The sequence below is a fragment of the Xenopus laevis genome, chromosome 2L, assembly GCF_017654675.1.
Source record: "Xenopus laevis strain J_2021 chromosome 2L, Xenopus_laevis_v10.1, whole genome shotgun sequence".
Lineage (NCBI taxonomy): Eukaryota > Metazoa > Chordata > Amphibia > Anura > Pipidae > Xenopus > Xenopus laevis.
Window position 1 is genome coordinate 132,238,544 of NC_054373.1, and position 10,513 is coordinate 132,249,056.

A 10,513-nucleotide genomic window follows, 5' to 3' on the forward strand; every position below is an offset into this window, starting at 1 on the left:
CCCACAAGCCCAACAAATGGTGACTGTCTATGACATCTTACAGGAGCTGTTCTGGCATTAGCCAGAATCTACAGATTGGCAGTCTGGACCTGTTTGGCTGCCATATGAAAAAGACAGATGTAAACCCAAAACAAACTTGATTTAAGGCTATCCATAACTATATTAGAAGCCTTTACATAGCATCTGCCCATACATTCCTTAAAGGGATTCTGTCATGATTTTTATGGTATAATTTTTATTTCTAAATTGCACTGTTTACACTGCATATAATTCACTCTACCACATAAAATTTAATTCCTGAACCAGCAAGTGTATTGTTTTTTAATTTATAAAATTGATGTGTAGGCAACCATCTCAGGTCATTTTGCCTGGTCATGTCCTTTCAGCACATGTCCTTTCAGCACTTTAGGATGGAACTGCTTTCTGGCAGGCTGTTGTTTCTCCAACTCAATGTGACTGAATGTGTAACAGTGGGACTTGGCTTTTTACTATTGAGTGCTGTTCTTCGATCTACCAGGGAGCTGTTATCTTGTGTTAAGGAGCTGTTATCTGGTTACCTTCCCATTGTGCTGGGGGGGGAGCGAGGGGATGATATCACTCCAACTTGCAGTGCAGCAGTAAAGAGTGACTGATGTTTATAAGTCACATGATGTAAAAGTCACATGACTGGGGGCAGCTGGGAAACTGACAATATGCCTATCCCCATGTCCGATTTCAAAATTAAATATAAAAAAATCTGTTTGTTTTTTTGAGAAACAGATTTCAGTGCAGAATTCTGCTGGAGCAGCACTATTAACTCATGTGTTTTGAAAAACGCTGTATGTTGATCTTTTTTTTTTCATAGATGGATTATACCATAAAATAACAGTATAATTTCTAATTACATAATGCTTCTAGACAGGATGATTTACTTTACATTAGATTTAATTTTACTAGGGATGCAACGAATCCAATATTTTGGATTCGGCCGAACCCCAGAATCCTTTGCGAAAGATTCGGCCGAATACCGAACCAAATCCTAATTTGCATAAGCAAATTAGGGGTGGGAAGGGGAAAACATTTTTTACTTCCTTGTTTTGTGAAAAAAAGTCATGTGATTTCCCTCGCTGCCCCTAATTTGCATATGCAAATTAGGATTCGGATTTGGTTCGGCCAGGCAGAAAGATTAGGGATGCACCGAATCCAGGATTCGGTTCGGGATTCGGCCAGGATCCGGCCTTTTTCAGTAGGAATCTGAATCCTGCTGAAAAAGGCCGAATCCCGAACCGAATCCTGGATTCGGTGCATCCCTAATTTTTACATTAGTTTTTTTTAAAAAATTTTAGAAAAAAATTTAACAATAGAAAATGAATATATTTATCATCTGTTCCCTGAATAGAAAGAAAGATATACACATATTTTGTGTTGTGGGGAATACATACCTCTAGGTACAACAGATCATAGGTCAGTACTGTACAAGGAGTTAGACTGAGTGAGTATAATCCGCATTATGAATACTCTTAAGGAGAAACACGTCTGAACATTCCATTCATATTTCTGCATGGCTGTGCACAGTCACCCTTGGCTAGGTAACACTGTGTAAAATAACATCAGAAGGAAAAAGCTAATTGTCAGGCACAAAAAAAAAGACCCTTGTACAGCACTGCTATACACAAACAATACTTCCGAGAGACTAGGCTTTGTACTGTGATGGCTTGTTGATAAAGCAATAAAACCTATTGTATCTATGGACATTTTCTTTACATAATTTCACTTCTGTAATACCATTTGGTGAGACATAGAATCAATTCGTTTTCACTTTAGGGGTATTGTTTATTTTGCTCACCGGTGGCTTGTAGAGTTATTGTTTCTATTTTAGAAATACAGGTCTCTTGGTACCAGGAAACTCTCTGCCCATATGTGAAAAATCTTCAGGAAAAACAGGAGCTACTCTTTTGTGGATGATTGCTGCCAAGACACATCACTGCCTACTTTATTTAGTAACCAGCTAGTCACAGGTGACTTTAGAACTGATTTTTTTTTTAAATAAAATCAACCATAAGCAAGCTGTTTAGCTTGCGTTTGATTTTGACACATGAGCACTTAGCTGTTTCAAGTGCCATTACTGTATCCCTATGGAAATTATAAGGTTACATAGTGGAACCAAATGGATATTAAATAAATCTGTCAACACACTGGGATAGCAAGCAAGTGCAAATCATCCATTGATCTCACACATATACAAGACTAGGGCCAAGGCTATTGGATTCCATTTGCCTGATCGGCATAGGGTGGGGTCACATATGCATAAAACAAATATCACAGCAAAATTGTGATATGCTTGCTTGGTTTTCACTGTCGAAACATCTACTGTTAACCATGTAATCCATTGAGAACCAGGAATTGTATGGAGGGCAACAGTGGCATGATATAAGGCAAACTCATACACAACAAAACTGTATGTCAACAGAGTTGTAATGAGACAAAGTGTTTGTGCTTGTGAGGAGTGATGTATGATTCCCTGTAAATTCTAAACACATCTGTTGGGTATAAAAATTGTAAACTCACCTAAAGAAGATGATATATAATATATAGTGAATAAAGTACCCCCTCTTGTAAATTATAAGGATATTATAAGTTACCGAGGAGTTTCATGACCATATAAAAACACGAGGCCGAAGGCCAATTGTTTTTATACAGGTCATGGAACTCCGAGGTAACTTCTAATATCCTCATATTTTGCAACTGGGGGTACTTTATTATAATACAGAAATTTCAGTGAGTCATGTGACAGAAATGACATCAGAACTCACCGTTTATAAGGATATAATTTACAAGATATTCATAGCTTTTGTGTATTATACACCATTACACAGACCCTGTGCAGCCTATTTAAATCCACCTCACCCACTTACTCTGCTTAGAACTAGTTAAAGGGGTTGTTCAACTTTGAGTTAACATTTACTATAATGTAGAGAGTGATATTCTGAGACAATTTGCAATTCATTTTCATTTTTTATTATTTGTGTTTTATGAGTTATTTCGATTTTTATTCAACGGCTCTTAAATTTGCAATTTCATCAATCTGGTTGCTAGGGTCCAAATTATCCTAGCAACCATTCATTGATTTGAATATATGCATAATAAGAGACTGGAATATGAATAGGAGTGGGTCTGAATAGAAAGATGATTAATAAAAAGTAGAACTAACAATACATTTGTAGGCTTAAAGAGCAGTTTTTAGATGGGGTCAGTGACCCCCATTTGTAAGCTGGAAAGAGTTAAAAGATGAATTTTGAATTAAAATTAAATTAAATTTAAACACGAAAGGGCCCATTTACTAAGGGTCGAAGTGAATTTTCGAATTCAAAAACTTCGAATTTCAAAGTAATTTTTGGGTACTTAGACCATTGAATAGGTCAAATTCGACTTCGATTCGAATTGAAAATACTTCACAAATTCGAAAATCGAAGTACTGTCTCTTTAAAAAACGTTGACACTTTGCCACCTTAAACCTGCCGAACTGCTCTTTAGCCTATGTGGGAACCTTCTATAACCTATATGAGCCGTTGGCTAAGTTTTGAGAATTCCAAGAATTTTTTGTAAAATCGTATGATCGATCGTAAATTCGAAGGATTTCATTTTTCGATCGTACCATTTTAATTTAGTGGAAAAAACCTTTGACTTTGACTATCGTACTACACCTATTCGATGGTCGAATTTCGAAGTTTTTTCACATCGAAATTCGACCCTTGATAAATCTTCCCCTTAGTGAGTATTACAAATTCTACACAAACCTAAGCTTTTTTTATCAGGTACCTGTATTTACCTCTGCACTTTATACAATAGCTACAATTATTATCTTTTAAGACACATACCCGACCTTTTTTGACTTCTAAATTAGTTTGGTGCACTTTTATATTAGCTGCACAGAAATATGATAGACTGAGATGAAGCAGATGTAGCTACTGGTATGTATGAGGAGCAAGGTGTCTCTGCAGATTTGCAAGTGAGATTGCAAGTGGTCATACAGTTATTCACCCTTTTGGTTAATTTAATTTTGACTAACTGGGCATGTATCACCTGGGGGGGGGGGCATTTTTGATACACCATTCTGTAAGGCTGGACTAGATTTGCTTTTATTTGCCTTTGGTGTTCCCCTGTTTGGTGCATATACAGTATGAGGAAAGAGGAGCAATTTTACTACTGCTGTTTTAGCTAGATCTAAGCTAGATATTTCTGAAGCAGAATAGTAGCATCCATGATCATATAAAGCAAACAGGGAGGATAGTTACAGTTATACTGTACATCCTGCCTGTGGTAAATCAAGGAATGCAGCAGATCAAGAGGTGAAACCTAAGTTGTTGGGAATTGCCTTGTGAACTGCAGAAAGGAGGAAGTTGTGTTGTTTTCTTAAAACATATATTGTAATCTGATCCAATTGGAATTCTTCCCTTTGAAAGATAAAGACACAACTGTATAACCATGAAGACACATTATCATATGGTCTAATGTTTTGTTATACAGAACTGAAATAGTCATGTTGTTATATCATCCTATGTGTTGAAAGACGCAGAAAGTTTTCAATTGTGGCTTGAAGGCGTCAAGAGAATGCAAGGCTATCAAAAGCTCAAAGTAAATTAAAAAGGTATGATGGCAATATTGAAAAACAAAAATCCTGCTTTTAGCACATTTGCATTAGGGATGCACTGAATCCTCAATTTTAGGATTACTTACTAAATCCGCTACAAAAGATTTCTCTGAATCCTGCACCATATCCAAAACATAATTTTTACATGCAAATTAGCAAAATCAAGGGGAAAAAAGTCTAGGAAAAAAAAAAAAAATACGGTTCCAATTCAGTTTGGCCAGGCACCCATTCAGACGACACACATTCAGGCAAATCTGAAACCTGCATCCCACGATTGCACTCTGGATTGGCACTTTTCACCACTGGTGCAGTGCATGCGAGAAAACTGAAAATCATATCATACTTACCGAGATTTTCATTTCCTGGACTGGAACATGGCAGTGGGCACTCAAAGGGTTAATCCCTCCTGCCGTGAGAAAGGCACAGGAAGTGACGCAATAAAAGGACTTCCCCCAGCTCTGGCGCCCATTCTTTCTGACTGATAACAATACCCCTGGGAGGGAAGCCCCTGCCCACTGCCATGTTCCAGTCCAGGAAATGAAAATCTCGGTAAGTATGATATGATTTTCAGTTTTCCTGTTCCTTTCACATGGCAGTGGGCACTCAAAGGGACTTAACAAGCTTCTTTTTAGGGAGGGAACACACACACACACACTATTTACTGCATTTAATATTTATTCAGCAGTTGCCGCCTCCAAAATTGAATGCCCGAAGCAAGCTAGATCCTTGGAGTATGTATCAAACTTGTAGTGTTTGGAGAAAGTGCAAAATGATGACCAAGTGGCTGCTCTGCAGATCTCTTCTGATGACACCTGGGCCCTGAGTGCCCAGGAAGCTGCCATCCCTCTGATGGAGTGTGCTTTCGGTGCTGGTTCTGGTGCTGACTGTAATGAGTATGCTGTTCTGATGCACTGCTTCAACCATCTTGCAATAGTACTTTTAGATGCTCTGTTTCCAGAGTTCTTATTTCCTATGGTCACCAAAAGGAATTCTGTTTTCCTGAAGGATGCTACTTTGTCTAGGTAGATTTTCAAACATCTGACTACATCCAACGAGTGTAGCCTATGTTCTTCTTGGCTCTGTGGTTCTGGATAGAAAGCAGGCAAGATTAGATCCTGCTGTTGATGGAAACTGGATGATACTTTGGGCAAGAAATTATCCTCTGTTCTGAGTATCACTTTGTCTGTGAAGAAGGATAGCTTCGATGGTTTAATTGATAACGCTTGCAGTTCTCCTACTCTTCTGGCCGATGTGATGGCTAATAGGAATACTGTTTTTAGGCACAGATGCTTCAAAGATGCTTCCTCTAATGGTTCAAAAGGGTGCCCCATTAGTGCTTTTAAGACCAAGGTAAGGTCCCAAGGCGGAACTTGTGATCTGATGATCGGACGAAGTTTTTTCAACCCCTGGAAAAATTTTCTTACCAAATTTGATGAAGCCCAATGAAAACCAGTGTGTGCTGAAATTGCAGTTACTTGACCTTTGAGGGTAGAGATACTTAAGTTGCGTTCTACTCCGGCTTGCAAAAATTCTACAATAGTGACCTCGGATATTCTGAGAGGATCATAACTCTTTGTTTTGCACCATTCCGCAAATACTTCCCAAGTTCTGGCATACTTTATGTGTGTCGATCTTTTCTTTGAAGCTAATATAGTCGATACTGTGGAGTCGGATAGTCCTAATTGATTAAGTTTTAGCCTTTCAACTTCCAGGCTGTTAAGGCCCATTGACCTGGATTCGGATGAAGTACTCTTCCTTGGTGAAGTACCGTTGGAGTTATTGGAAGGTGGAATGGTTCCTCCTGTTTGAGCTGCATCAGCATTGGAAACCAGGCCCTTCTGGGCCACCAAGGTGTCACAATGACTACTTTCGCTTTGTCTGTTTTGACTTTCTTGAGAACTTTCGGTATCACCGCTAAAGGTGGAAAAATGTAAGCCATTTGAAACTTCCATGGGAAAGAAAAGGCATCCCAGTATGTCGTCTGACTGTTCGTTCCCCAAGAACAAAATGTCGCCAACTTCTTGTTCTGGGACGTGGCCATCAGATCTATGGAAAAAGGGCCCCATTTGTTGTCTATCAAGTTGAAAATCTCTTGACTGAGTTCCCATTCTCCTACCATTGGGAATTTCCTGCTGAGCTGATCCGCTAGGCAGTTCTGAACCCCCGGTATGTAACAGGCTGATAGACCTATCAGGTTCCGTTCTGCATACGCAAATATAGCTATGGTCGTGCTCAACAAGGTCTTTGATCTGGTGCCCCCTTGTTTGTTTATGTAGTTGACCACCGTAAGATTGTCCGACTTTATCTGGACTTCTTTCCCTCTGACTACTTCGTGAAATTTCATCAGGCTCAACAGCACTGCTTTCAACTCCCTCCAGTTGGAGCTTTTCCTGCTGTCCTCCCTGGACCAAATGCCCTGGCATGTCCAGCTCTTGCAGTGTGCTCCCCAGCCCAATTTGCTGGCATCTGTCGTGACAATCTCCATGATTTTGGGAATGAAAGATATTGGTTTTTTCAAGTTCTCTTCCTTCAACCACCAGGCTAGGGATGAAATGGTTTTCTCTGATAAGACAATGACCTGGTCTGAATCTGGACTGTCCTTTTTCCATTGTGTCAAGAACTCCATTTGCAGAGTTCTTGAATGAATTCTGCTCCATTTGACTGCATCTATCGTAGAGCTCAGTTTCCCCAGGACTTGCTGGCAGAATTTCATTGAGACTTTGGGTTTTGTACATATTTTCTGTACTTGATGCTGAATGTCTGGTATTTTTTCTGAGGGGAGACTTAGGTGGCCCTCTTGTGTGTTGATTATTGTTCCCAAGAACAGTAACTCTTGAGTCGGGGTCAGGATTGACTTTTCCCAGTTTATTATCCAGCCCCAATTTTGTAAAGTGGTAACCACAATTTTCAAATGCTCGATCAATAACTGGCATGATGGGGCTTTTATGAACAGATCGTCCAGATAAGCAAATATCTGTATTCCTTTTATCCGTAGGAACGCCAGAAGGGGTGCCAGGATCTTTGTGAATATCCTGGGACCCGTTGCCAGACCAAAAGGGATTGTCTTGTATTGGAAATGTTTTCCCAATATGAAGAATCGAAGGAATCTTCTGTGGGGTTCCCATATGGGGACGTGGAGATAGGCGTCCATCAGGTCGATTTTTGCCATCCAATCTCCATGGCAAATATTCATCGCGATAGTTCTGATGGATTCCATCTTGAATGTTTTTATAAGGAGATTTTTGTTGAGATCTTTCAACTTGAGTATTACACGATTTGATCCATTGTGTTTCTGTCTGAGGAACAAATGGGAATAAATCCCAGAAAACTGACTTCTTTTCGGGACGTCTTCTATGACTCCCTTGTCCAAGAGCTCCAAAATGATTGTGTGGATGTATTTTTTGTCTTGTTCTGATCTCTGTTTGTCTGATGACACAAATTTTCTTTGGGGTGTATTCATTAGTTCCAAGGCGTAGCCCTCTGAAATTGTTTTGAGGACCCAAGAATCTTTTATGTGTTGAGCCCACACTGTCCCAAACTCCTTTAATCTGCCACCTACTTGGTCCAGAGGGGCTCGCGCACCTTCATGCTGTTTTCTTTTCAGGTTTCTGATCTCTTTTGTCTTGGTTACGAAACCTAGATCTCCAAGGCTGATTGAAAAACGGCTTTCCTGGTTTGTATTGCTTGGAGTCCCGAAATGAAGGTTTTTGGTTTCTGAAATTTCTTCTATCTTTCCTGTCTTGTGGTAAAAAAGCGGATTTTCCAGCTGATGCTTTTGAGATTATTTGATCTAGTCTTTCCCCAAAAAGGAATTCTCCTTTATATGGCAAAGAACAAAGGTTATGTTTGGACTGCGCATCCGCGTGCCAATGGCGTAACCACAGGGCCCGTCTAGCTGCCACCGCGAGGCCCATAGATCTGGCTGCCACTCTTGTTCCCTCAAGGGAGGCTTCAGCAGCAAAATTATTAGCCGTTTTTATGTCTTGAATCATGTCTAATATTTTTTCCTGGTCTGCTCCTTCTTTGACTGCTTTCTCCACTTCAGAGATCCAAATACAGTTGGCCCTGGTGAGTGATGTAGTTGCTACCGTCGTTTTGCAAGCTTTTCCCCCTGCCAAATATAGCTTTTTCAAGATGGCATCTTGCCTTCTCTCCATGGCATCTTTGAGGGAGACACCTTCATCTACCGGCAGTGTTGTACGCCTGGCCACTCTGGTGATCGATGCATCTACTTTGGGCACGGAATTCCATGATTTTATATCTTTCTCTGCAAATGGGAACATCTTATTGAACCTCTTGGATTCCCCCATTTTTCTATCAGGAGTTTCCCATTCCATATTTATCATGTTTTGAATTACGTCATGGACTGGAAACACTTGTGTTTTCTTTTCCCTTGATCGGAACATTCTATCTTGTTTGGTTAGAGGCTCCTCCTCATCCAAATCCAATGTGAGTCTCATTTGTTTTATGAGTGGCTCAATGTATTCAATGTTGAAAGCTGACTCTTCTGATTCCTCTGTGTCTGCTTCTGATAATTCTCCTTCAGAAGAAGTCGGCTCTCTGTCTGGAGTGATTCTAGATGGTCCAGCTGTTTCCGTACTAGCCGCAGGTCCTTGTTTACTTAGGTTCTGCATCACCTTTCCCGTAACTTCGTCTACCATTGAAGCCATGGATTGCTTGAAGGTGGATTGCATCCAGTCCATCATGTTTTTTAAGTTGTTCCGTGGGAGGATTGCTGATTTCATTTAGGCATTTTTTACACAGCCTCTTATCCAGCATGGCCGGTTCTCCACATGCTGTGCACTCCCTTCTGGAACTTTTGCCTCTTTCGGGTTCTTGAGATGGGCTCCTGTAAGTCAAAAAATGAAATTACTTACTTTTGAACTTCAGTTTTTTTCAAAGAAGCTCTCTCCTTAGACATGCTTACCCCCTGGAGCCTGAGTGTGAACGTCTGTGACTCATTACAGACAGCCTGCAAAAGATATGTACACCACAGGTTAGTTATGTTTTACCAAACCTGAGCTCCAAGCGTGATTGAATCCATATCCACAGGTAACTACTTACACCTGGGACCAGAAATGCACTACTATTAGCACTCTGCTTTCTTTTCACAGCAGTAAGACGCCAGACTTCCAAACAGCATAAACTGAATTGTTTGTCTGCACCACGCCACCCGTCCCTTTAAACCTTACCAGGAAGTGCGCACATGCGCAGTAGTGCGTCCGGGTTGGCGCGACGTCATTGGGCGCATCAGCGTCTTATCGCGCATGTGCCGCGCGAACGTCGGCATTGCGACTTACAGCGCTGTTGGCAACAAGCCCGCCGGCTTCTCCTACGGCTCACATGAGAAGCAGTATCTCGGCCTGAGGAGCTTCAAACAGAGGAGAGCGGCTCTGCTGGTATATTGTGGGGGTATTGCCTGACAGGAAGAAAAAGAATGGGCGCCAGAGCTGGGGGAAGTCCTTTTATTGCGTCACTTCCTGTGCCTTTCTCACGGCAGGAGGGATTAACCCTTTGAGTGCCCACTGCCATGTGAAAGGAACAGGAAAGAGATATATCCCTACCGCCTCATGGAGCAGGTGGAAAGGACAGGATTTCTTAAAATCCTGTCTGCCAGTATTCCCTGGGATGGGGGATACCTAAGTGCCTCAACCAGCCGGTCTCTTATAGAAACATTGCTTTTGTAACCATCGGTGCTGTGCATTGCACCTCATATCAGATTTCTAATCCTGTGTGAGGCGCAGCAAGACCCTAGAATTCAGCACAAAGACCTGCAATCTTCCCATGAATACAGAATTCTGCATCAGCAGTATGTATGAGGGTGGGCACATACTGTAGGTATCCTATTCCTGCATGTAACTTGTGTCAAGAGAGGTGGCAGGT